The sequence below is a fragment of the Nycticebus coucang genome, chromosome 1, assembly GCF_027406575.1.
Source record: "Nycticebus coucang isolate mNycCou1 chromosome 1, mNycCou1.pri, whole genome shotgun sequence".
Classification (NCBI taxonomy): domain Eukaryota; kingdom Metazoa; phylum Chordata; class Mammalia; order Primates; family Lorisidae; genus Nycticebus; species Nycticebus coucang.
In genome coordinates, this window is record NC_069780.1 from 130,266,575 (window position 1) to 130,294,450 (window position 27,876).

At 42.4% G+C, this 27,876-nt stretch overlaps 1 protein-coding gene across 8 annotated transcripts in view; it reads left to right on the forward strand.

The window, feature by feature from the left end:
• Positions 1–27,876, forward strand: part of LHFPL2 (LHFPL tetraspan subfamily member 2) — a 158,507-nt gene that overhangs the window by 74,157 nt on the left and 56,474 nt on the right. For 7 of the 8 annotated variants that reach the window (XM_053587904.1, XM_053587856.1, XM_053587884.1 and 4 more), the window contains one exon: positions 4,771–4,828. The exons of the other annotated variant lie outside the window; for it this stretch is intronic. The gene's annotated coding sequence lies outside the window, so the exon portion shown is untranslated. The remainder of the gene's footprint in view (positions 1–4,770; positions 4,829–27,876) is intronic. 8 annotated transcript variants of the gene reach the window in all.

The following is a 27,876-nucleotide window of genomic DNA, read 5'->3' on the forward strand; positions in this document are numbered from 1 at the left end:
GACTTTAAAAAAAAAAAAACAAAAAAAAAAACTACCACCAACCCAGTCTTTGAATGACAATTTATGCTTTGGATGCAGAAATGGGGCACTATTCTTTGTAATTATTATGCTTCCACTAAACCTGCCCTTAAATGTGGACAGACTTCCCTAAGCGTTTGTTGTATCAACAGAGCAGAGCAAAGTAGGATTAGGACAGTTGTTCCTTTAGATGACTGACTCATGTAAGCAGAGCCACAAGTGTAACCAGCCCTTCTTAGTCAGGCAGAAGGAATGGTTTGTGAGAGTGGCAGGGATCTTAACCCTATTTTGCTTTTAGCTCATCTGCTTTGGTATTCAGCTCCAGGGGCCCACCCTTGCCCCGTCCTTCATAGATAAGAATGATGGTTGAAAGCATCCTAAGTAGATTGTTGTGGTATTGCCCACCTGGAATCAAAGCTTGATTCCAGCATTTACTAATTGTGTGCTTTAGCTTAAGTACCTCAAATTCCAAGGATATAAAGTGGGAATAATCCGTGATGTCTGTCCCTACCCACAGACACGTAGTGTGTATCAAGTGAGAAAATGAATGAGAAAGTAGTCCTGTAACATACAGTGCTCTGCTGTGGAACTCCCTTTCTCCATGCGGGTAGTTTCAAGGACAGACTCTCCCTGTTAAGAGGACAGTTAGTTATTGGGGCTCTCTCCCTCTGTGGCCTCTGTGATCAAGAGCTGCTGTCCCTCAGCCCACCCCACAGGTCACCTGGACTACTATGGGATGACTGTTTATTATCAAGTTCATTCTTTATTGAGCTGAAATTTATCCCTGTAACTTCCAAGGTAATTTTCAGTCCTTGGTGCTAGGATTACAGAGTAGCATGAAACAATTCAAACAGAGTCTTAGAAATTTGTAACTGAGAAAGAGGCCTTACAACTCTGCTTCCTGTTTTTGGCGATTCAATTCAACAAATAAATGCTGGTGCCTATCACGTGGGAGGGCACTAAAGGCGGCTATTGTTTCTCCTCCTGATCTCCGGAAGTGGAACAGAAGGGCACGCAACCCGAATGGAGATGAGTGGGAAGTAAACTCCTTTTAACTCCTTAATGTGCAAAACCATGGGCTTTAATTTTACTTAGAATGTTTGCTAGGATAAACAGCGCCTACACTTATTGGCCTATAAATAATTTAAATAGCCAAGCAGAGTAATCATACACAAAAATGGAGACAAAAGATTGATTAATAATAAAGACTCTTATTTCTAATTTTTAGGTGAACCCATGTGTTTAACAACCAGTAAGTGGAAAAACTATAGTATGTAGGAAAATGGAAAGCTGGTGACCTGGCAGTGTGAGGCAACCTTTGTGTGTGCTAGACTTGGTGTTCTAATGGTTGCCACACCCATGGGCAGAGCCTGAAGTGCCTGCTCTGTGATTACAGGCACCAATCACTCTCCACATGTAAGTTACGCTTTGGTTTGTCGAATCTAAGGCAAAAGTGCACAGATAAAAAAGCAGCATTGGCCTGCACAACAGAGGCCCTGGGTTCTGTTCGTGACTAGTAGTAAATACTGCTAATCAGTATTTACTGCTCAGAGTTTCAGTTTCCCTCAAATTTAAAATGAGGCAAAAATTTTCTCTCTTGCCTGCATTATATATAGTTGTTAAAATTAAATGTGGTAATATTAAGTATATGGATTAGAATCTTAACCCCACTATTTGCAAGCCCTGGAACTTTTGGAAAGTTCTTTAAGTTTCTCTGTGCTGTTTTCCTCCTTTTTAAAATGCGATGTTACTGGTGGCTACATCAGGGTTTTTGTCAGAAGATAATGAATTAATTTCCCAAAAGTACATAGAACAGTGTCTGACGGTTAGTAGCTAATACATTTTTTTGTGAAATTATGAGAGTTCTATGACTTAGTGTATTTTTAGCATAATGTATCTTTTTTTGAAATAGCATTTTAAATAAAAATAAAAATCATAACAAAGCCAGAGCAGAATTGGCGTGTCTTATCTTTCTACTCACTTTGGTGGTCTCGTAAGATATGACTTCTTTGTCAAAAAAGTTTAATACTGAGAACTTATTCCTAAATGCTTTTTTTCTTTGGAGCTTTGGGTCACATTTATTCTAGGAAATACTTTCTACCTCTGTTAGGTCTGTGGGGATGTTCCCTAATCCTTGGCTCCCGGTGTCAGGAATGAATACTGGTAGCCAGTAGACCCAATGACAGAGTGATTGCAAAGACACGCAAGTCTCAGAGAGGCAGCATTTATTGCAAAGTTGAAAGTAAGTCTCAGAGGGAGAGATGGGCCACTCTCTGTGAGGGGGGAAGACCCCAGGTACACACAAGCTTTTATATGCTCACTAGTTTGTCCCACCTCTCTCCCGAATGTTCCAGATTGGTTGTTGTTTCCCGCCTTTGGCTGATTTGACAGGGTGGGTTATGTAGCAGGTTACATAACAGGTTGGGGTTATATAACAGTTTCCTGTCTGTGCATGCATCTTCCCAGAGTCCTTTACAAAAAACCTGCTGGTGGGTTAAAACTCCTGTGGTAGACAGTAATGAGCCCCAGGTCAGTCAAGGTCACTGTCCATGTTCCAACCAGGGAAAAGTGTCTAGCCACGAATCTCTGATACAGTGGTCTCTTTCCTGCATTCTGTTGGGTTCCTGCTTTCCACCCTCAGCCACTTCCTCTACTGCCTTGTTACCTGTTTGCCCTCCTCCCTACCTAACACTGTCAGTCATCGTGAGTTTGGAAAGCCTTAGTGGGGAATCAGGATACAACTCTACCTTCTCTGACATTGTTCTAGTCCTGACATCTGTCTTAACTGTGCACAGTTTCGCTGTGTTGTATGTGAAGAGATTTAAAAAAATGTTATCTTTGATTTTGAGCAGTGCCAAGATTCAGGTGATTCATTCTTTTGCGACTCATTTAGCTTTTAGAAAACATGAAATGTTGATCAATAATTCCATTTATATATAACAGGCCCATTCGTAATAATCCTAGTAGCTTATTTCACAGAAACTATTTCCAGATAAAATTACTAATTATGATTTCTCTTAAGGAGTAAAATAAAATTGTAGGAAAGGCTTAGCATTGGGCTAGCCATTAATTTATTAAAAAAAATTGGTTTCCATAAATTATTATTATACACATATTAAAGGAGCTTATGAGTTCAAAATTATTTGGTGTATTTTTTTTTTTATAAAGTGAAACCCAGTGATTATTATCCAGTATCTTAAAGTTTATCTCAAAACTAACGTGAATTCTTTAGATAGAGGCACCTTTGAGCCACCTGCTGGCTTTTCAAACTCAGGTCCGGTATAGTTTGGATTAACACTAGTACTGCTGATGTTAAGCTATTTTTCTGGATAGAAGTGTGGATAGTCATATCTTGGTATTGCAAATTTTTGTTGTCACTCCATCCATATTTGGAAGTTTGATTATGGAAAAATGGACATTCTTGTTTTCTTGTTTGTCACCAGAATTGACGCTGTTTGAATGTTTTCTGTTTCCTTACATGGAATTAAACATATTTCTTCACATCTAATTGTACTTTTAATGTTTCTTGAACGCAAAACCCTTTTTTCTAAATATTATAAGTATCTAAGAATTATAAATTACAGTGTATTTAGAAAGAAGGGTTTTGTGTTTAAGAAACATTAAAAGTCACTCTTGTGCAGTATTGCAGTGTCTTCTAAGTAGCATAATTAGCTTCATCCTTTCTAAAGGAAATTACATTTAAATATGCAAAAAAGAAAAAGGTTCTTGGCTAGTTATCTGCTAGCCAGTTTCCTTTACAGGATTTTGCATTAGGGCATGTCAGGTTCCTATTTAAGGGAGATGATAAGCGGGCTTTGTTGAGTGGAAGGAATGCTTAAAAGAGCAAGTGTGGGAGGGAAGGGCATGATTTGGAAAGCCTGGATGTGGGAGATACTAAGGAAGGTTGTCTACTTCTTTTAACATTGGTTTCCTCATGTTAATGAGATGGTACTTGCCTGGAAAAGTTGTACTTTTCCTAAAGTAGTCCCAGGTGCATAATAGAGTTCCACCAAATGCTAAGTGTGGTAATTAGAAATTTGTTCCGTTTATGCTTCACATTGTAAAGCAATGCTGGAAAGATACTTTGGGATTCTCTGTCTTGTGAATGTATTAATAGGGTCATAATTTCTAAAGTTTACCTCAAGACTTTGAAACTGCCAGAAGGACGATTTGATTTCTGAATAAACTAATCATTAAGTGAGTTCTTGCATCTCACTTTCTCTTTTAACTGTTAAGAGTTTTAATGGCTATTTTTCCATTCCTCCAATCTTGGACATCTTTGTGAATTGGACTTAAAAAAATTTAACAGAGTAACTAAAAAGCATATAAAGCGCTGCCAGGATAGTTTCCTCATTCACGATTTTATATTTCATTCCTTAATTTGTTTCTGGATTATTTGGACCTTTTATGGTTGTTCATAAAATACCCTCCAGGCCACAAGTTGTATTTTCAAGTTGGTTCCTCTTTGAGGGGAAGGAAAGGATGTATTTAGCTGCATGTTCCTGGGCCGCACTTTCCCCACTGACCTCTTTTATTTTTTCTGATTCACCGGTGCTTTGGACCTTATGCTCCCACATCAGTGTTCATGGCACAGAGTGATTATGTTCTGGTGCAATTTGAACTATGTGCAGCCTGGGACCAATATTTGAAATATCACATAGTTTAATGAGACTGGAATTGCATGGTAAGTCTTCATGTATGTGTGTGTGTGTGTTTGTGTTTAAAATCTCTTTGTTCAACTTGTTTCTCCAGGTGGCACTTTTTTGAAGTTTTTCATTGAGTCTTCCAGCATTCCTGCAGATATCAATAGGTGAGTAAATGAAATCTCATGCTCTTATTGCTGATGATTTGTTTGGAAACACTTTCCAGGTGGATGGCAACTTACTACTCGAAAAAGACGCAGCTTTCCAAACTTTTGGATCCTGCATGGTAAGCATTATTTATGTATTTTTTTTTTAAGCTAGAGACAGCACTGGATAAACATACATAAATGTCGTAAGGGACCCCAGGAAGTTTCATAAATCATACTGAATTTAATGCTGTAATTTCCTCGGTTCAAATCTGAAACGCTTTGTCACCCTTCATGCACGGGTTTCGGAGCTCTTTATAATGGGCGTAGCTGACTCTTCTCTGTGGACCAGTTTTATTGTTTGTTACCATTTCTTCATCTCAGACAGGGGAGGGAGAGACAGCCGATTGAAATTACTCAATCTTATTACTCAGGGATAGATCACTGGAAGGATTACTGGAATCCAAGTTGAAAAAAAGTTGACTAGAAGGTGATTTATGATTAAATTTACAGATTTTAATTTATAAACGTCATGTTTGGAAAATGTTACAGTAATAACAGAAGTTGAGTAATCTCCTGCAATATGCATTTGAGAAAATGAAGGCAGTGGATAAATAATCGTCCCAAAAGACTTTGATCCAGGTCTGCTTCTCCCAAGGGAGAGGCCCGTTCAACCAGATTTCTCTAGGGGTCTTGTTATACGCTTCAGGGTTCAGCTCAGGCCAAGGAAGCCAGGTGACATCCGGATTTTGGACTGACTGGAGTCCTATTCAGGAGGATCTGCCATTGAGATTTGCCCAGAGTATTTTCACAGACAGTGTCTCATTTGTAGAAAGGTTTTTTTTTAGCTTACAGATATTAGGAAGGGAAAAACTCCTCTTATGTTATGAAGTGAACATTTTGCATTTTGGGTGGTTGGCTTTTAAATGTTAAGTTGTTCTGGGCGGTGCCTGTGGCCCAAAGGAGTAGGGCGCCAGCCCCAGATGCCAGAGGTAGAGGGTTCAAACCCAGCCCTGGCCAGAAACTGGAAAAAAAAAGTGCCTCATTTAAATGTTAAGTTGTTCTGAAAACTACTACTGGTTAGGGTGGGAAGTTTGGGTATATTTTGTTTTAAATGAGAACTGTAAATATTTGTTAAGTTATGAAATTGTTTGAGCACACTTCCTTCTCATGGGAAAGCTAGGCTGACCTGAGACAGGTGGTGTCCTGAGCAGACTAATCATTAGCACCTTATCAACCTAATAATCTTTCCTTTTTTTTTTTTTTTTTTTTATTGTTGGGGATTCATTGAGAGTACAATAAGCCAGGTTACACTGATTGCAATTGTTAGGCAAAGTCCCTCTTGCAATCATGTCTTGCCCCCATAAAGTGTGACACACACCAAGGCCCCATAATAATCTTTCAGTATCTGTTCCATGTTCATTTAGTAGGGGAGGTGGGACACTGATTCATTATTACAGAGATTATTAATAAAAATATATACCTTTTTCTGTATGTTGAAATTAAGGGATTTATTACACATGATTTTCTGAACCAGGTCTTTATAAACCTGTTTAAAATTAGGCTAATAGTAACACTCTGCCAGGCATCCTGCAGATCTAGAATTTCAGATGCCTGTCAGCTGGGCGACGTAGGGGTTAGTAGTGAGGCCTGCTTTTGTTCCTGTTGCTCTGCAAGGTGAGGAGTGTGTTTATTGCTACTCAGAGGCACTGTCCGCCAGAGTGGGGACAGGAACAGTCACCATTTTCCCTCTTATGTAGAACCTGAGTTAAATGGCCCAGTATTTCCCAGTGGTGGCTTAGTGATCCAGTGGTGGGTTGTAACCCTGGATCCCTGCCAGGTTGGCCTGTTTAATGTTGCCCTGGGGAACAGCCAATTCCGTTCTGCCAATGCCTTCAGGAGCCAAGTCCCTTTCTCCCGTGAAGTACTCTTTTCTGAAGATTTAACCGAATAAAATCAGACGTCTCCATGTCTTCTTTGTTTTGTTAAGTTGTGAATTCGTTGTATGCAAATTAAGATAAAACTTTTATCAAGTCAGACACAAGAACAGACCATTCTCAATCCAGTTTTTTTGCCACCCACATACTCCTTAGCTCTTACTTATTTTGGGCAGGAAAGGGTTCTCACGGAATGAGAGGCACATCATACATCACATTGTTAGGCACATCATTGATGTTCCTGGAGATTCCTCTTTTTCTGTTAGGTGGGCCAGGCAGGAGGACACCTGTAGTTGATTGCATGCCCCACACATTGGGATTTTCACTTGGAAATCCTTCTTAGAAGCCATGACTATTCCTGTTATATGTATTTTGATTTTATGCAATTCCTGAGCTCCAGACATTGGAGCTGATGGGGAAAATCATTATGTTGGATGAGTTCTGACATAGGATCAGAAATTTTAATGGCATCTGAATTATAGGGAAATATACAACTTTCTGATACTACTGACAGTGTACAGTCACTCTCAATATATCAGCTTGGTATAAGGTTTCTCTTGAACAAAGAAAGTGACTGCAGGTTGGGGAGAGCCTTGACATCAGGTGGTCCTGGGTCCCACCTGTGCTAGACACAGACCTGGGATCTCAGGTGTGAGGCCAGTGTGCAGTATGACCCCTTACAATTCTTATCTCTTTACTTGTAGATAATCTATTCCTCACAAAGTGATTTGGAAGGTTAAGATAAAGATGGGAATGTGTGTGGCATGCAGTAAACCACGGGTGTCCTCCTGCCTGGCCTGCTGACTCTGGGTATCTTGGAAAGAGCACAGGGTGTGGAATCTCACTGTGCCCCTGGGCAGATTTCTTCTCTCCTGTGCCTCATTGTCACAGTGGCAAACTAATACGTGCTCTCTGTGAAAAAACTTGTGAATTTCGGTGTGCGGTTAATATAAGGGGCCTTCTATTGCAATTAGGGAAGAAAAGGCGATCAAGGTATCCACATAGTGTCAGAAGAGATCAAACTTTCACTCTTCGCAGATGATATGATCGTATATCTGGAAAACACTAGGGATTCTACTACAAAACTTTTAGAAGTGATCAAGGAATATAGCAATGTCTCAGGCTACAAAATCAACACCCATAAATCTATAGCCTTTATATATACCAACAATAACCAAGCCGAACAAACAGTCAAGGACTCTATTCCTTTCACAGTAGCGCCAAAGAAGATGAAATATTTGGGAGTATACCTAACAAAGGACATGAAAGATCTCTGCAAAGAGAACTATGAAACTCTAAGAAAAGAAATAGCCGAAGATGTTAACAGATGGAAAAACATACCAAGCTCATGGCTGGAAAGAATCAACATTGTTAAAATGTCCATACTGCCCAAAGCAATATATAATTTTAATGCAATTCCTATTAAAGCTCCATTGTCATACTTTAAAGATCTTGAAAAAATAATACTTCGTTTTGTATGGAATCAGAAAAAACCTCGAATAGCCAAAACATTACTGAGCAATAAAAACAAAGCAGGAGGAATCACGCTACCAGACCTGAGACTGTACTATAAATCCATAGTGATCAAAACAGCATGGTACTGGCACAAAAGCAGAGAAGTAGATGTCTGGAACAGAATAGAGAACCAAGAGATGAATCCAGCTACTTACCGTTATTTGATCTTTGACAAGCCAATTAAAAACATTCAGTGGGGAAAAGATTCCCTATTTAACAAATGGTGTTGGGTAAACTGGCAACCTGTAGAAGATTGAAACTGGACCCACGCCTTTCACCATTAACTAAGATAGACTCTCACTGGATCAAAGATTTAAACTTAAGACATGAAACTATAAAAATACTTGAAGAAAGTGCAGGGAAAACTCTTGAAGGAATCGGCCTGGGTGAATATTTTATGAGGAGGACTCCCCAGGCAATTGAAGCAGTATGAAAAATACACTACTGGGACCTGATCAAACTAAAAAGCTTCTGCACAGCCAAGAACATAGTGAGTAAAGCAAGCAGACAGCCCTTAGAATGGGAGAAAATATTTGCAGGTTATACCTCCGATAAAGGTCTAATAACCAGAATCCACAGAGGACTCAAATTTATTAGCAAGAAAAGAACACGTGACCCCATCTCAGGGTGGGCAAGGGACTTAAAGAGAAACTTCTCTAAAGAAGACCCATGCAAAATCTACAAACACATGAAAAAAAGCTCATCGTCCTTAATCATCAGAGAAATGCAAATCAAAACTACTCTGAGATATCACCTAACCCCAGTAAGAGTAGCCCACATAACAAAATCCCAAAACCAGAAATGTTGGCATGGATGTGGAGGAAAGGGCACACTTCTACATTGCTGGTGGGAATGCCCACTAATACGTTCCTTCTGGAAGGATGTTTGGAGAATACTTAGAGACCTAAAAATAGACCTGCCATTCGATCCTATAATTCCTTTACTAGGTTTATCCCCAGAAGACCAAAAGTCACAATATAACAAAGACATCTGTACCAGAATGTTTCTTGCAGCCCAATATATAATTGCTAAGTCATGGAAGAAGCTCAAGTGCCCATCGACCCACGAATGGACTAGCAAATTGTGGTACATGTATACCATGGAATATTATGCAGCCTTAAAGAAAGATGGAGACTTTACCTCTTTCATGTTTACATGGATGGAGCTGGAACATATTCTTCTTAGCAAAGTATCTCAGGAATGGAAGAAAAAGTATCCAATGTACTCAGCTCTACTATGAAGCTAAATTATAGCTTTCACATGAAGACTATAACCCAACTATAGCACAAGACTATGGGGAAAGGGCCAAGGAAGGGGAAGGGAGGGGGGAGGTTTTGGTGGAGGTTTTGGTGGAGGTTTGGGTGGGGTCACATCTATGGTGCATCTTAGAATGGGTGCAGGTGATTGCACTAATGTACACAGCTATGATTTAACAATAAAAAAAATCAAGATATAAAAAAAAATATATAAGGGGCCTTCTAGTGGACAGACTAGAAGAAATCTAGTCAGACCTTCTGGGCTTCAATCTCTGCTCCACCCCTTGTAATTAGGTCCATGACAATTAGCAGGTGGTGGACGCCCTCTTTGGCATTTACCTGTCTCACTGCATTGCTTTAAGAGTAATTGAGGCTCAACGAGGTGGCTCATGCCTGTAATCCTAGCACTCTGGGAGGCCAGGGCAGGTGGATTCCTTAAGCTCCCAAGTTCGAGACCAGCCTGAGCAAAAAGTGAGACCCCATCTCTACTAAAACTGGCTGGGTGTCATGGTGGGTGCTTTTAGTCCCAGGTACTCAGGAGGCTGAGGTAAAAGGATCACGTGAGCCCAAGAGTTTGAGGTTGCTGTGAGCTATGATGACACTGCAGCACTCTACTAAGGGTAACTGATTGAGACTCTGTATTTAAAAAAAAAAAAAAAGTAAATGATACGTGGTATGAAGACTGGGGCATATGGAACTGGCACTTACAAAACTTCAACAAATATGCTCCTAAATTCACCAAGACAGTCTGTAAGGGAGGCAGAGAATTGGACTGGAAAAAATACCCACAGTTTTAAAACCCCTTGAGTTTGAACTTTAGCTTGTTGAACTGCCTCTTCTATCATGTCATTAGTTTGAATAGGAGAGGATAGTCCCTGAACAAGCCAAAAAGACTCACTGCAGGGCGAGTCTCGCGTGGGACTAGTGCAGCACTGGGAGTTGGTCTTCTGGAACTGGGGATGGGTCTCTTCACATTTATGGGAATTCTTTCTGAACTGACTGAATGAGCAAAGTGAAAACACTACAGCCACACTGTTCAATCTGGCAGCCACCCCGCACAGGAGCACCTGCATCTGACATATGGCTGGTGAGACCAAGATACTAAATTTCTCATTTAATTTTAAATTTAGAATTGATCAGTTATTAGAAGACTTTTAAGTATACCTGGAACAATTTGCACATGCAGACCTAGTTTTTCAGCTATAAATTGTATAACGTTTAAACCAGGTCAGCTATTTCTGATGAAAGTTTTGTGCCTGAATTGAGATGTGTTGTAAGTGTAAGATCATAGCCAATTTTGAAGTGTAAGTATTAGAAAAGAAGACTGTAAATACTTCATTAATAATTTTTAGGTTGATTACATGTTGAAATGATAATGTTTTAGATATTTTGGGTTATACGAAATATGTTAAAATTAGTTTCTTTTTTCTTTTTTAATGTTGCTACTAAAAATTCTAAATAATATTTGGGGGCACACAATATTTCCATTACATAATGCTGTTCTAGAAGATCCTAGAATTGGGTAGTTTCTAGTGTATCAAGTAAAATACTGTTTTCCCCAGTGGTTTTTAAAAATTATGGAAGTGAGTTTTTTATTCTTTTAACGGTTTTTGTTCACAGTCTACCAATTAACAAGTTAGAGAAATTTAAAAAATACTCAAAATTGGAAAGAGAAAGAAAAGGTGCATAGCGATGTCTGTCCTGTGGTCCTTTACCTCAGTTTCTTCGTGAAGTGTGTGAAGAGAAGCCCTGAATAGCCTGCCAGATCACCCCGTTCCCTAGGATGTGAACCCAAATAGTATCTTCAGCTGAGCGTCTGTTTCCTCCATGACTGTTGACTGCAACTTTGATGCAGGCACCACGTTCCCAGGGTCACATTTTGCTTTGCCCCAGGAGATCAGTTTTGGGATTGTTGTCTAGTAGAAAGTGACTTTTCATTACCCATAGCGAGTCAGCACTCTTTTCTTACCATGGTACCAGATATATGGAGATAATATTCCCGAGGGCATGATTGCTGGCTGGATACCCAGTTGTCACCAGTGCATATATGAAACACGAGGAGGTAATACCATTAATGTTATCAACATGTTTGTTTCATGTTCATGCCCCGAGTGGTACCTACATGCATTCTGAGAGGTAGAGTGTTTGGTACAGAATCATTCTGGTCTGGGTTTGAGTACAGAATGTGTCAATTACAGAGTGCTGATGGTGAGGTGACCCAGCCCCTCTGATCCTGTGTACCTGGTGCCAGCGAATACCAGCCACTTTCCTGGTTAAAATCCTTTCATTTTGAGGACTTGACCTGTGATAACCTGTACTCCTCTGTGTGATAACCAGGGTGGACACATTGCTGTCCTTATACTTTTCCAGGCTGAGAAATAAGAGCTTGCTTCCCAGTGTTAGAAGCTCTCTTGGAAGATTGATATTTCTGTATTAAATAGAAGCCATTATGAAATTACAGAAGGAATGTTTAGGTAAAGAAAGTGGCTTTTCCTTGCATAGTTTGACTGTTATGTTATCGATACTCTTACATCTTAGTAATGCAACATAGAATTCATTTACACTGTCAATTTGGAAGTGGTTAACAGGAATAGAAAGCATTTAATTTACCCTTCCACGGGGGTAAATTAGACCAAATATGTTATTTGGACAAGAACATGATAAAGTAGAAACACAGTGATTTTTTTAAGATTTAACAAAAGCAAATTAAAGTTAAAAATTTACAGTGAGTTAAAAATTAATTAATAAGCTAAAAATTTAAAGTGAGTACAGTTCTTTTTTTCTTTTTTCTGCTATAGTTACTTACACGTAGTCAGTGTAACTTTTTTCTGATAAGAAATTCTGGCTAGAGCCATTTGTCTTACAGACTTCTGGGAACTCTCCCCAGCAGGGACATTTTCTGTCTCTGAAAAGTTGCTTCCCTTGATAGACTGTGGACTTCACGAGGGTAGGCCTGAGTCTTCCAGGATATCTTCGGTCCCTAGTGCAGTATGTGACCCACGGTAGACACTTGGTAAGTGTCAGTTGAATAGATGGAGGATAAGTGGTTACACTGTGGAGCACTGTTACACTATAATGTGCTCTAAAGATAACTCCGCGCAGTAAGGACACAACAATTAAAGCAAATAGACAACCTTCTGAACTCTGAAAAGATTTTTGTATGTTATAAATCTGACAGCAGGTTGATAACTAGAATCTACAGAGAACTCAAATTAATCAACAAGAAAAGAGCAAACAGTCCCATCTATCACTGGGCAAGAGACATGAATAGAACATTCTCTAAAGAAGACAGACAGCTGAGACCAGAGTCGCCTAAGCCCAGGAGTTGGAGGTTGCTGTGAGCTGTGTGACTTCACGGCACTCTACCGAGGGCAATAGAATGAGGCTCTGTCTCTGCAAAAAAAAAAAAAAAAAGAAGACAGACAAAAGGCTAACAAACATATGAAAAAATTTTCATGGTCCCTAATCATCAGAGAAGTGCAAATCAAAACCACCCTGAGATATCACTTAACCCCAGTGAAAATAGCCCACATCAAAGTCCCAAAGCTGCAGATGCTGGCTTGGATGTGGGAGAAGGGAACACTTTTACACTGTTGGTGGGACTGCAAACTAATACTTCCTCTTTGGAAAGAAGTATGGAGAATCCTCAAAGAACTGAAATTAGACCACCCATTTGATCCTGCAATCCCATTACTAGGCATCTACCCAGAAAAAAAAAAAAATCATTCTATCATAAAGACCTTTGCACTAGATTGTTTATCACAGCTCAGTTTATAATCGGCAAGATATGGAAACAGCTAAATGCCCACCAACCCAGGCATGGATTAACAAGCTGTGGTATATGTAGACCATGGAATACTATTCAGCCATAAAAAGATAGTCACTTTATATCTTTTTTATTAACCTGGATGAAGTTGAAACACATTCTTCTTAGCAAAGTGTCACAAGAATGGAAAAGCAAGTATCCAATGTACTGAGTACTACTATGAAGCTAGTAGAGGATCTAATCCATGCTCACAAAAGAGAAAAACTCAAATCAGTTCAAGTTGGGGGGAAGAGGAAGGAGAGAGAAGACTGGTGTGCTCCCATCTGATGGGCCAATGTTAGGGTACATGGCCCGCCTTCTGGGTGAGGGGCACAACTCCAAGAGGGACTCTACCTAACAAATGCAAGCCTTGTAACCTACTTATTTGTACTCTCACATTAACCTGAAATAATAAAAAAAAAGAGTTCTGCTTCAGTAGAGAACAGTGCCTGACATATACTCAGTAAACATGGGCAAGGGAGCTGTGAACATGGGCTTAAATATCACTTCCAGTTTATACATATTTGAGAGTATGTCCAGCTTACAATTTGGTAAGCCTCTAAGTTTCTTTTAATCAGGAGTAAAGTTGAACATTAAGAAGGCACCACCAGTAGTGGATTGACCAGAGGCCAGGAAACCAGGCAGGAAGGTGTTACCGTCAGGAAATGAGGAGGGCTGAAGGGAGGCTCCGGGCGTGGTGTGGGCAGGGCTGCCGCTGCCTGGCAGGACACTGCCCAGGGAGCCGGCCCTCAGGGTCAGCTGTGCCCAGGAGCTGGGCAGCTCCATGGGTGGTATTGCCAATGCCAATGGCAAACTGAAAGTGCAGGGAATAGGTGTTTAGAGAATTCTTAGGTTATGGCCTCAGTTCTTTTGAGAAGCAGGAGGAAGAGTCGTCTGCTTTGGAGAGAGGAGGTGAAGCCGGGAGTTCCACAAGGGTGCACATTCTCCCTACGCGGAAAAGAACTTTTTTTGGTGCTGCTGTGACCAGAGTGGCTATTTTCTTGTAAATTTTGGTCCTCTGGTAAGATTGTTCTGGGATCTCACATCAATAAAGGTGTAATTTTATTGATTCAATGCTGAAGTCTATGAAAATGGTTACATGCAATTCTTCCAGTAGCAGATTGGGTTCCCGTAGGTACTCCTGTTCCTCTCTCTACAATCAGGGCTGTCCAGCCCACAGGCCACCTGCAGATTATTTGAGGACTGTTTCCTTAACTATGTTTCAGATATTGTGCATAGACCTTTTTTTTCTTCTAGTCAGCTTTCATTAGTGTTTGTGTTAGGACACCCCTGTCAGAAGTGCCCCCTCCTTCCCAGGAAGGCTTTTTTACTTTAATGATCCACTTTTTAAATTGGTCCTTGAACGAAGGTGATCTAGTTGAACTTAGGTGAGTGAGTGAGTGCACAATGCTATAGTATAGCCGTGTCCTTTCACTGTCACTGTGAAATGCGTGTGTGTCTTTGTATGAAGCCTGTTAATGTAGGTAATAGCCGTATACGTTTTTATTTAGTATTCTTTTTAAAAAAAAATCATTCCCCATGCTAAATCACATCAATTCCTGCATGGCACTAAAAAGGGTCACAGTATAGCTCCGAATTCTGAGATCCTGCCCCTACAAACACCTTATCCGTTTTCTGAAACCGTATCATGATTTCCTAACTGAAACTGACTTCTACTGAATTAAATATTTATTTAATGTATTCTCTCTTGGGTTAATTCAGTCACCACCATAAAGTTTGTATGATCTTTTCTCTCTCTTGTGGTCTTGGTCATACAGTGGTCCATCTTTCCAGATACCCCTGGTGGAACATGCCCAAGCCGTGGGCCAGCCGCTTGGTCCATACCCAGGGCCAGGTTGCCAGGCGGGCTATGAAGATGGGGTGGGTCCCCATGTCCCTTATGTTACCATCCCAGGACAGTCTGTGAAAAACTTTTAGGGTTAATTGGCAAGCTGGGAGGGATTTGGATCCAAGTTGTTTGATAACCAATGCCAAGTGATGCTACGAGGCAGACACTTCTGATGTCAGTTACCCCTCAGGTCATCTTTTTCTTCTAATGATGGCAGACATGACTAAGGGGAGGTCTGCCTTAGGAAGCCAGTGTGACTTGTCTGAAAGAGCCAGTCCTCTCTGGCTGCCTCACCACACCACCTCTCCTTGCTTCCTTCTCAGACTGATTCACTTGAAGTCCAGTCCATTCTTTTCCTATTCGTGGTCCATGGAGTGATGTGGATGTAGGGTGGTGGTTAAGTGCTGTCGTGAACTTCTATTCTTCATTATTCAAGGTCAGAGTCACCAGTATTGGGCTGTTTGCACCCTACATCAGGTACATGAAAGTCTACTCCTCTGGAAACTGGAAAGCATTTGGCAAGAGGGTGGTTTGCAAAGAAAGTCACTGGGGCAAACCCCTAGCTCTGTTCTTCTTTGGGTGCTGTGACAGGCTTGTCACTTGTGTGCTTATATCATCCGCACATCTGAAGGCAAAGATAGCTTTCGCCCGCCCACGGGTCACACTCTGTCTTTCCTGGTGCTTCAGAACACTCGTGTACTCTTGAAGCCAAGCAACAGCCTGTACATACCAACTACTGGGGCTGGGTTAGAACTTCTACTCCCCAATTACTAAATAGCCCGCGTTCATACAGAAAAGTGTGGGCGTGTAAGAGAAAACTCAGTCCCCTTAGGGGTTACCACTGTAATCTACTGGCCAACTCCCTAAGAATATTTCTTTGTACGCTGTTTTGTTCATGTAGTTCAGCTCTCATCTGTGTACAACTCTATATTCAGTTACTTTTTAAATATTATAAACATTTCCCCGTGTCATTAAAAGTTTCTTGTTTTTAACTAAAGCCCTTCAAAGGTTTAGTATCCTATCTTACGGTTTATATCTTAAGTCATTTTAACCTTCCTTCTCCTTTTGACATTTTAGGTTTTATGATTTTTTTTAAACCAGTTAGTAGAAACTTTGAATATCTTTTTATGGATATCATTGTTCAGTTATAAACATACTTCCAGGAAAGTTGGACTGTCACCGGCAGTGTGAGAATGCCAGCTTTATGACACCCTAATCAGGAACGAGTTATCATCAGAGTCTTAAATTGTTGACAGTTTGTGGGGTGAGAATATCATCTCTTTTAATTTTTGCTGTTTTTAATTAATCAAATCTAACATCTTTCATAAGGAGAACAGCCATTTGTATTTTGCCTTTTGTGAATTGTTCATTCATGTTCTTCCTTTCAGGTGAAACTGTCATTTAAGATAACCGTGACCTTTATGACCTTTACCCATTTTTCTAGAAAGCTTTGTTGGAATACATACTTTGCACATATTGTCTGCTCAACAATTGTCAATTGCACACAAAATTGTCCTACTTGTGAGGGGAAATCAGGTGTGGAAGCCTCAAAGAAAACTCAGCAGGAAGTTTTCACTTGGCTTCTTGCTTGCTGTGGTCTCACCTGGAAAGTCAGGCTTTTATCTGGTGAGCACCCCTGTGCCACCTCACATAAACCTGTGGGCCTCAGCCATCACCCTCATCCTTCCCTGGGGCTTCTAATCCCCTGGGCCTGTCCAGGGCAGGTGAGGCGTGGCTCGTGTTGTCAGAAGGAGAATCATAGCATGTCGGTTCATAGTAGAGCGTTCACTGACCCCGTGAAGTGGTCTCTCCTGCGCCTCCTCTCCTGGTGTCTCCTGTCAGTTGGCTTGATTGACTCTTCTGCCTGCACCATAATCATTGTTTCTAGAGAATCCTCGGCCCTCTTTTCTGGCTCACTTCCTGCATTCTCTGGATCATCTTGCCCCCTCCATGGCTTCAACTGCCACCCGCAGCCAGGGCCCTCTCTTCCAGGCTGTAGCCCCATCTGACTGACTGCCACTGGGGGGTCTTCCCCTATGTCCCTCTGGCACTTACGATGCACTGTACCCCCCAAGTGAACTCTTCCTCCCGCTTGACTGTCCTTGTGGCCTGGGTTCTTTCTCCAGTAACACCTCCATCCCCGCCACTAGCCGCCCAAGCCAGACTCCTGGGAAGCCCCCGGAAGTCCCTCCTGCCCCCGTTTCATTGCTTGCATGCAGTCCTGCCTACACTTTTTTTTTTTTTTTTTTTTCAATTTGAAAGCAGTCACTGTTTATTAACTGACCAGACTGCAAAAATAATCAGGGCATATACCTTAGTTCATTCTTCTAATAAGGCTATTGTTGTGGTCTTCCCTGTTAACAGCATCTCCACCTTCTACACAGTGGGCTGTCTTTTTTTTCATTCTACCCCAGGGAGATGATAACTTGAAGGGCCACAGGAAGTTATTTGCTTCTTTGAAGCATTTTCCAAACAGTATAGATCTCGTGAATCAGATCCTCCATGCAGACAATGCCATATTTACCAAGAGATGGAACAATCAAACTGTTATCAGTCAACACAATTCATTTCTTATTGATATTGCCATAACCACACTCGTAGATTAGCTCATTTACTGACTTCAGGTTTGGGTACCCACCCCCACTCCCACCCCTCATGCGAGATATGGTTCTATAATCCTCAGCATGTGAATTGAAGCCTCTTGAACTTCACAAAGGTTCCACTGAAGATCTGGTGAAGGCAAAGAAGCTGCAGCACTTTCGGACCTTTAGACTTACACCATTGGTACCTCTGATCCTGATGACAAACGCCAGTTTGGGTTCTGCAGGTACATAGAAGTTGCCATCCTAGCCATCCGAACCTCAGTTCTGTGCATCTGCCTGTATTCCTTGTGATAATGCTCAGCTTTTTCATAGATAAGCTTCCTCCTTGCTTTTCAAAGCATCTTTTGTGCACACTTCTTTCTCAGATGCTTGATCTTCAGCTCTGTGAAATTCCCTTACTTTTTTCTTCTCTTTGATACCCTCCATAGTTCCAGCCAGAAAAGGGGAGAGTCCTCCCCATCTGCTCTCCTCACACCCCTTCATGTGCATCCCTGTGCCTCCCTGAGTGAGTGAATGTGTGTTTTCTGTATTAGGGATGTTCTTACAAAATGGAGAAATCAGATTTCTCTGAAACAAGTCATTGTTGATATTTTTCAGGGCATGTTATTTTAATGGAATCCTTTAATGAATTCTTTGTATGAATAGAATCATCAGTTATTAGTTTGCCATTTGTAGAAATGAATTTCTTACTGCGTAGTCTAAAGCAAAATACACCTTGAATAATGTCTAATGTGTATTAGTTTAAGTGAGACCCTCAGGGGGTCCTCAAACTATGGCCCGTGGGCCACATGAGGCAGTGTGATTGTATTCATTCCTGTTTTGTTTTTTTACTTCAAAATAAGATATGTGCAGTGTGCATAGGAATTTTTTCATAGTTTTTTTTTTTTTTTTTAACTGTAGTCCAGCCCTCCAATGGTCTGAGGGACAGTGAACTGGCCCCCTGTTTAAAAAGTTTGAGGACCCCTGCATACTTCCTAGCTATAGAGCCTTTGATTTGAGATCTTGATGTTTTTTCTTGGGGTCTTAATTATTTCCATATTTCAATATGTATTGTTTTTTGTCATACTGGAATTATCCTTTGTTAGGTAGTTTTTCAGCTTACTTCCTAGGGAACTCAGGCAAGAAATATAAATATTTTCATAAGATTCTTTAAGGGAATAAAATTAATATTTTTGAGATGAAAATATGGTGATTTGTCTCCTAAGGATTGGAAGATTTTATTAAGATAGCACAATATCCTTCCCCAGGATAAGTTTTTTTTTAGGACTTATTGGAAATATGGGGCTGAGAGGAATAAAAGGAAATTTAATACCATGGAAGCTGGAAACAGCCCCTGAAATTGAATCCGCTTTTAGAGCACACACAACACACTAATTCTGAGATTTAAGACAGCTTAGTTTGCTTCCTAAGGCCACCAGGCCCTTTATGATGGTGACACGAAAAGGCTCCTCAGCATGAAAACACCATGGCAGTGTTCTATTTAATGCATTTTCTGCACCTGCCATGGGGCCACCCCTTGGGTCTGCCTTCCCTTGTCTGCATCAGGTTGCTTTAGTCTAGTTCTTTTCTTAGGGTGGGTTCCTCAAAAACAGATCCTGTGGCAAGGATTCAAGTCGAAGGTTATTTGGGAGGCAATCCAGAAAGCGTTGTGAGAGAACAGGGTTGTGAGGTGGAGAGGGAGGGAAAGCCAGTGAAGAGATGTAACTGAACAGGTCGCTGTCGTGGGCCCCAGAGGCGCAAGCCTGCTGAGTTGTAGGAAATGTCCTTTAGGATTATTCCATGTGAGGGGCCAGCAAGGTCTGGAATCTGTCCCCTCCTGACTCACCTCTGTTAATTGCTTGACTGCTCTTCCGAAACCAGCACTTTAGGCTTGCTCCTTGCTGGGGCCAAAAGAGAGCCCTTTGGTAGAGGTGCTAGGTGCCTGCAGTAAGGGCGTGTAGGGATGGGGAGGGGGTGGGGTGCAGGGGGCCTCGACTGTGCCTGCCGTGTGCACTGCTGCGACGTTTTTAACGTGGACAAGTCTATCTGAGGGAGACATCTCAGGTGGTCAGAAGCAAAGCATATGCTGTCAACACCTGCTTGATGTTGGATTGAATTTAAATAATGTCAATAATTTGATAATGACCCTGAATCAGGGACTGGAAGATGCAGGGAGAATCTCTGAGAGGTATCTCCTTATTGCTCCCAAAATGACACACTGCCTCAGTAACATTAATGACTAACCATTATAGTCACAAACGGATTGTTGGAGCTCCTTATAAGGCTGAAGTTTCCACAGCGCTACTCAGCCTACAGGATTATAACTTAGGCCCACAAGGAAATTGCAATATTTTTTCCATGCACTCAGATCTGGAAGAAAACAAAAATCTGACGGAAATCTGTGGCCAGCCAAGTCTGAACAGAGCCACCTTCATTAATTGGGGAAATTCCTAGGGAAGGAAAGAAGGTGGAATCAGTGCTGGTCATGGACCTTAAAAAGCAGCCTTTTGTGCTGTATTTTTTTCTATTCCTTTCTGTTATATTCATGCAAAAGCCTTGCTGACCCATCGTAGCCTGAAAATGTATCCTCAAATCTCATTGGCTCTTCCACTCTTGTCATTTAGGGGGTGAGGGAATAAGATCTTGAAGCTGCAGAGCTCTAATCATTTAGAGCTATTGTGTGACGCTGGAGCAGCAAGGGTAGGGCGGTGTCCCTGTCTCTACGGGGTCCTCAGTCCAGCTATGAAAGGACAAGCAGAGAAGTCAATGCCATTGTGGTAAACTAACTATAGTGGAGACAGTGGGGAAAAATGGTGAGTTCTGCCAGTTGGAGTAAGCATCCCACAGCTGTGACCTTTGAATTGGGCTAAGATGACCAGCTGTTGCTCAGGGCTGGAGGAGGATGGCAGGCTGGGCAGAGGCATGACAGTGCCGTGTGGAGTGCGGTCAGGAAGCCGTGAGTGGGCAGTGGGGAGCAAGGCTGTGGAGGCAGGTGGGAGAGGCCACCCTGGGAAAGTCCTGGGAGACATGCCCCCGCTTTTACTGTCTCTCCGATACGGATGTAAAAAAGTGCATACCGTTTATGGCTGAACCATTTCTTTTGTCTCAGGCCCAAGTCCCCACCAAATATCCTGTCATTGCTGGAATAGCTTAGGCACAGGCTGATGAATGGAGCTTGTAGAACCTGGGTGGGGTTCAAAGTCCCAGTGGTGTGGCCTCCGGGTAGTGAAACCCACATTTTGTGCCAAGTGGCCGATCCACTGTGGCCTGTGGATACCTTGTGGGAAGGGAAATTGGCATTGTTTATACAGATAGACAATATTAGGCATCAGATATGTTTTGGGTATTTTGGGTTTTGGGGGGGACAGTCTCACTCTGTCACCCTGGGTAGAGTGCCGTGGCATCATAGCTCACAGCTCAAATGCTTGGGCTCAAGTGATCCCCTTGCCTCAGCCTCCACAGTTGCTGGGACTACAGATGAAAATATATTATTTATCTTTTTATTTGCCATGTATTTTCTATCACTCCATTAGCTCCAAATATTTTGCATTTCTTTAAGTATGTTTCTGTATGTAGTGTATGTTTCTGTAGTGTACAGAATTGTGTGCTTGTTTTCCCTAATTTCTGGCCCTTCTGTAGTAGTTGTCTTGCAGTATTAGTGTGTTGGTGCCTTTGGCCAGCCGGAGGGGCACACCTGCCTTTAGAATCCCGGAACCCCTCAGTATCCGGATTGAGAAAGGAAACCCAGGAGTAAGCTGGCACCACGTTTCCCCGTGTTACATTAAGCAGCTCAGTCCCTTGGTTGTCATCGTTGTCTTTTGTTTCTGATGAAATAGCTGCCTTGCTAGAGGTAGAGAAAACTCAACATGGCTTCCAGATGCTAGGGCTATTTCTCAGGGAGAATTAGAAGCAGGAGGTGAAAGTGACTCCCAGATACTTCTCTAGAAACCCCGAGGACAGTCTAATTACCGTCTCACCAAGTCTTGGATTGACTGATCTCTTGTTCCTTAAATTCAAAATTGCACATAAGTCTTGGTGTTCATCCATTCTCAAAATGACTTTGCTGTGCAGCTCTTCTGAGCAGTCACCTTGCTATTTCTTTGACTAGTGCCTTTACAATTCTTTCTCCCTCAGGAATGTCCACTTCCTCTTTTATCATGTATGGAGTGTTTTTTCCCCCATGGAATTCTCCATTCCTCTATAGATTCACTTTTATTCTGTCCTTTGAAATTGTAGTTAAGCTTTCAGGAGATGTTTCTCTGATGATTTCATAATACAAGATGAAGACTTAAAAATATCTGACACAAAGGAAAGAAGTGTTAGGAGATGAGTCCAGTTTAGTAAACTGGTTGCTGACTGGTATATATCTTTGGGTGAATCACTGTCCTTCAGGGAATGAATGTAATAATTCTTATTGATTGATGAATTCTTATTGATTATTTTCATAATAATCAGGATGAAAATAAATTTTTTTATATTCCCTCGCCAGTTACCCTTGCCAGTATACAGGAGTGGGTACGGAAGGTCACAGGACGCTTTTTCAGTCTTGTGTTCAGCGTCCAGCATTTCCGAGCCCCTTTCCTGTGAGTGCTGGCAGTCTCTCCGTTCCAAACCTGTGTGCGCACAACTTCTAGGAAATTTTTCCAAGGCTAATCAAGATGATTTTGGGTGGGAGCTTCTTCATGTCTCTGTCCCTCAGAGATAAACTGTGGTGATGTTTAGTTTGATAACCCCAACTCAGGAATCACCATGTTGCGTGCTACTCACACATCCTAGGCATGGGTATGACATGTCTGGGACTTCTTATGAGGCAGCAAGACCAGGTCTGCTAAACTAGCACTGTTCTAAAAATCCAGAGTTCATGATCAAGCTTTCCGAAGTGATGTTACAGGAAGGTAGTCTTCCTCGGCTTCTATGAACGTATTTGTTAATCATTCAACATAGTTGAGCAGTATTTATTTTTCTCTCACGAGTACTCAGACTCGATGTGTACAATGGCTCTTCAAGGGAGGCACATAGGATTCAGTGTCTGTTCTGGGATCCCTTTGATCTCAGAGTCCCTGTGACCGTGTCCCAAACCCATCATGCCACTCTCCCACAGTTGAGGAGATGCTGACGTTTTACAAATTAAAATTGTTCACAGATTCTTTTTAGTTCTTCCAGTCAATAAATGGAGTCTTATTTCACGACCCCACCTGTGTGGGCTGCCTTTTGACTGACTTTAACTGATTGAACATGGCAGAGGTATTATGCGAGCTTCAGTGTCAAGAGCGTGGTAGATTCCGTTTCACCGTGTTGGAATGTTCCCCTGAGACCTTCTAGCTCCAGGAGGATGGAGGGCCTGTGCAGGGGAGCCAAGGTGCCCCTGTTGGCCGGCAGTGATCACTGCCAGACACAGGAATGATGTCAGTGTGGGCCTCCCAGCATAGCTCACCCAGCTGAGGGGGGTGCCAGTATGAACTACCCAGCCAATGTGCAGAATTGTGAGAAATGTTAAGTCCTCATTTTAAGCCACTAAATTTTAAGGCACTTTGGCATAGGATAGTTGATAGCAAATACACTAACATAAGCGGTATCGCTCAATGAACACTTTAAAATGAGACAGAAAATGGGATTTTTAAAATCGAATCCAATACTCTCTAGGAGAGTTTTCTGGTTTAAAACTAAATTTCCAGGCAGAGATTTTCTAGAAACCTGATTCAAGTCAATAGTTAACAAGAACATAATGTGTTTGCATGTGATGAAAAGCACCAGAAAATGGTGCCTCCTGTCAGAATGGGTGATCTAGTGTGAACTTCGCTAATGCTGGCTCCCCTCAGAGCCGTGACTTTCAGCTGCTGTGAGTAAGCAGATCTTAGTTGTGCCTGAAAATTTTTAAAGATCATTATGAAATTATTTTCAAAAGACGTTCAAAGCACAGTAAGTATATATATACATAATATATATGTTTGCTCTTTTTTCTTGATCAACATAATTAAGTGTGCTGTGGAAGTTAAACCATAGGTTCAAGCATGCCATGAGATAAAAAAGGTCGAAAGACACTGACTTAAAGGGACTGATGGAGAAGCTGTGGCTCTCGGACCCACAGTCAGTGACAGTTCCCCGAGGGCTGTCTGACTGCTACCTTTGAAGGTGACTAGTGCCACTTGGTGCTCATTCTTACAGCTTAATAATTAGATTTAAGCAGTCATGGCTTTGGATGTGGCCCATCTGCTCTGCTCACTGGCCAGCTGTGGGGTGTGAGACCTTTCCAGCCTCCCTGCCACAGAGCAGGTTTAATTATTACTGGCTCCTCAGAGCTAATCTGATTAGCAGATGTCACAAGGGGCCTGTTGTCAGTAGGCCTGGGTGGGATGTGGAAATGTGAGAGGGCTCGGGCTTGCTGAGGCCTGGTAGCACCAGCACCCCGGCGTTACATGGGCTGTCTTCTCAGTGTCCTGTGGCCAGGTGGAGCTGAGTCTGGGCTGCGGGCTCGCGCACTGCAGCTGGGAGGCCTTAGCCAGAGCCACGTCAGTCACTACTTCCGGGCCTTAAAGCATGCAGACCGGACGATTGTGACGGTCATGTTGCAGCCAGGCTGACCAGAGTGAGTTTGGAAGCAGTAGAAGGACCCAGGCATCATGGGAACTCATGCTGGAAAAGACCCATTTGGTCATGAAGCCTCTTCCTCCGTCATGGCCAGACCATCCCCCCTGGGATACTCTGGAGCGCTTTGTAAAATCTGTTTCCGAATGACTCAGGCTGGGAGTCTTCCAGCCATTCCCTGGGGAGAGGTAGTGGCCTTTTCTGAGGGGGAAATATTTTCCTCACAGTTTGGTTGGGATTTTTGTTGGTTGGCTCCAGCCCCATCACTCCTGGCTGGTCTCCCTCAGACCACCCTGAACAAGTCCCCTCCACCTCTCAGATTCTCACCAGTGAAATCCTTGTCAGGCTTTTGCTGAGCAGCAGCTAAACCAAGGAGGGCCTGCTTCCCAGCCTCCTGCCTTCAAAGTGGCATCCTTCTCCAACTTTATTACTCTCACCCCTGCTCTGAGCTTCTAACTGCTTTGTCCCTTTTGCATTTCATGTGTGTGGAAACCGTGCTAGTACTTCACAAGCATCGCAAGGAGTGTGCATTCCCCGGTGAGATGACACTTTTGTTGACAGTTGTTTGAAAATTGTGAATTTTTGCCAGATTAGGTTGGCTTTGATTTCCATATCACTGTCCACAGGGTAGGAGAACCCCACAAGTAGCAGAGCTCCTCCAGAAGCTGATAATAACAGTGTCACACATACACACTGGCTGGCACAGCCGTGTAAACACTGTGGTCCCGGGGCATTTCTTTTGGGGAGTTGATGTAACTCAGTGCATAGTCGGTAAGACAAAGGAAGTAAGGGTTTGTGTTGTCTGCCCAGCGCACAGCCGTGTAAGGAATGTTCAGCAAGCAAAAGGATCATAAGGGATCATGGGCTGTGGGTCTCTGACTTTGCTGTTGCTGATGATGTGAGGACTTGAGAAGCAGCTCTCCAGGCAGCTCCTTAAGTTCAGGCTGTGTGGGGTTTATAGGCTGGGTGATTGGAAGTGGAAGAAGTTAAGATCAGTATTCTTCTGAGTATGGTCCACAGTTCCTGAGGGCATTTGAGGAGCTGTGTGGAGGGGACATGGGGCCCTTCTCCACGCCCTTCTTTTTCATTGGTGCATCTCTGCTTTTGTTGTTCCCTGTACAGAACTGGGGCTGCTTGTCAGATTGTGTTTGATAAATAGAGTTCTGTGCTCAAATAGAAAGTTTGCAAACCACAGGTTCAGAGGACTGACTTCTAGTAAAAACAAACAGAGCGAGAAACCTCTTCAGCTGAGCAACTAACGATTACATTTCTGGGATCCACATCGATCAATCCACAGACTTTTGGAAGCAGCAAAAAGCAAAGAACTAAACAAATAGATGTTTCTGTGTGCCTAACAATGTCATCAGGAAACTCTTAGTCAATATAAACAGAACATGCAGGCTGTGACCTCAAAGGAGCAAGGAGACAAGAGCCTAATTCTGGTCACTGCTGCAGGTGGCCTTGCCAAACTGCCATGTTCCTCACTGTGCAAGCCACAGCAGGTCCTGGAGTTGAGGTCAGTGAGAATCATGAGATAAAAGCCGCCGTTTGTTGAGAGCTTTCATTTGTTGGGACTGTACCTAGGAGGCCTCGTCCATCCCAGGAAACAGGTTCTGTTATTACCCCTATTTCACAGATGGGGAAACCGAGGCACGGAGCTTGTGTTATTTGCCCAGCAGATAAAGTAATGGAGCTGGGGACAGGTCCCTTTGGTTAGAGTTCAGCTCTGCTGGATTTTTCCTCTGGTGGTTTTGGTAAGTGGAGAACCTGAGGATGAGTAGTTTGAAAAAGTGTCTTTGGGCAGTGCCTGTAGCCCAGGAGTTTGAGGTTGCTGTGAGCTGTGCCACCACGGCAGTCTACTGAGGGCGACGGAGGGAGACTCTGTCTCAAAAAAAAAAAGAAAAAGTATCTTTCTTGTCATAGTGTCTTCACATAACTTTATGGTCACTCCACTCATAGATTGCTTCATAATAAAGTTGAAATTTAATGTTGCATGCATGTAAGTGATCTTTATTGCAGAAAAAAGAATACAAAAGAGGCAACGATGTAACCCTAACAACGCATGCTAATAGCAAGCAGACACACGCAGCTCTGAAAGCGTGCGCTGGATTTGATGGCACACCGTCACGCCTACATTTGTGTGGCACAGGAGAAATTAGAACTCTTGTTCTCCGTTGCCAAGGTAGACAAGACTAAGTTCTACACAGGTTTTGACTTTTTAAAATTTGAGGATTTTTCTCAAATTTTATCTTCACTTCTCCATTTCAAAGCCTCTGTGCCATGGCCTTACCTGTAGGCTGATAAGTGTGGATGAGTCTCCTTTTGGGGTCTCCTCTTGACTGACCCTGTACCCTTCCAAATTTACATGGACCAATTCCTTATTCTTGCCAGTAAGAAGATTGCTCAATTGAGTGTGTTAGATTCTGCTGAGAATTCTATTTGGTCAGTTGACAGTGTTGGAGCAAAATTGGTCTCCTGAAGAGTGAATTTCACAGGCGTTTAAGATTGTTTTTATAGGTGCATTTGGAAAAGCTGGGACTGTTTGAGAAACTATTTCACAGCATATCCAGGTGGCTGGAATGGTCTGTCTCCACGCATCACACCAAGTCTTTTTAAACAAGACGAAAGCTTGTAGTGAGTTTCTCTCATGGAGCAGGGGAGGCCCTCAGGGAGAAACATGAACTTATGTGGGTGCTTGGGAAGTATTGAGTAATAACTCTTTCAAGCCATGAGGCCCCATTTGCCTAGCAGAAATTTATGAGCAGTGCGCTGGTGGCTTCAAAATGTTCATTCTCTTTCCCTAGTGCCTAACTCACTTCCTAAAAGTAGTGTTTTCATTGAAGGATTGGACTGTACTAGATCTTATAGAGAAATTCCTCTCACAAGAAATCTTGTTCTTGATTTTGTAGCAAACAAGGAGCATGTGGCTGAGATAGGGGCTTAAGGGGTGTCTCCTGGTGGGGGCATGGAGAAAAGGTTACTAAGTAGCAGCCATCTAAGATCTTGCAGGCCCTAGGCCCTGCTCTCTGCGGTTTCGGACCGGATGGCTGTGAGAGTGTGTGATCCGCCTCACAGTGACAAGCAGCTTGTCGGTGGTTTCCAAAACATCTGTCTCAGTGAGGCGGTTGAAATTCCTACAAGGGAGTGTTTCCATTCATTGTCCATGAGAAAGGAGCGGGAGTGGGAGTAAGTGATGTGCAGATTGAGAGGAAATGAGTCCGCTCTCCACTTGGGATTATGGCGCAGATGAATTCCATATTTTGGTGAGGGAATGTTTTCTTTAAAAAAAGAGAAGATAAGAAAGACAAGCTTAGTCCCTGACCCAGTTACTGAAAAGCAGACTAACATGCAGATAAATGCCTGCTGAAATGGTGGCTTCAGTTGGTTGGTTTTTATTTGTTTTGGGGGGAATGTGTGCACACATGTGTGTATGCATGTGTGTGCAAGAAGATGGTCCAGGACGTCCTGGCAGGCTTTTCTGCCTTTGGTCCCACTTTTCCACCAAGGTGGCCTCGCCCTGCTGATGAGCTGCTTCAAAAC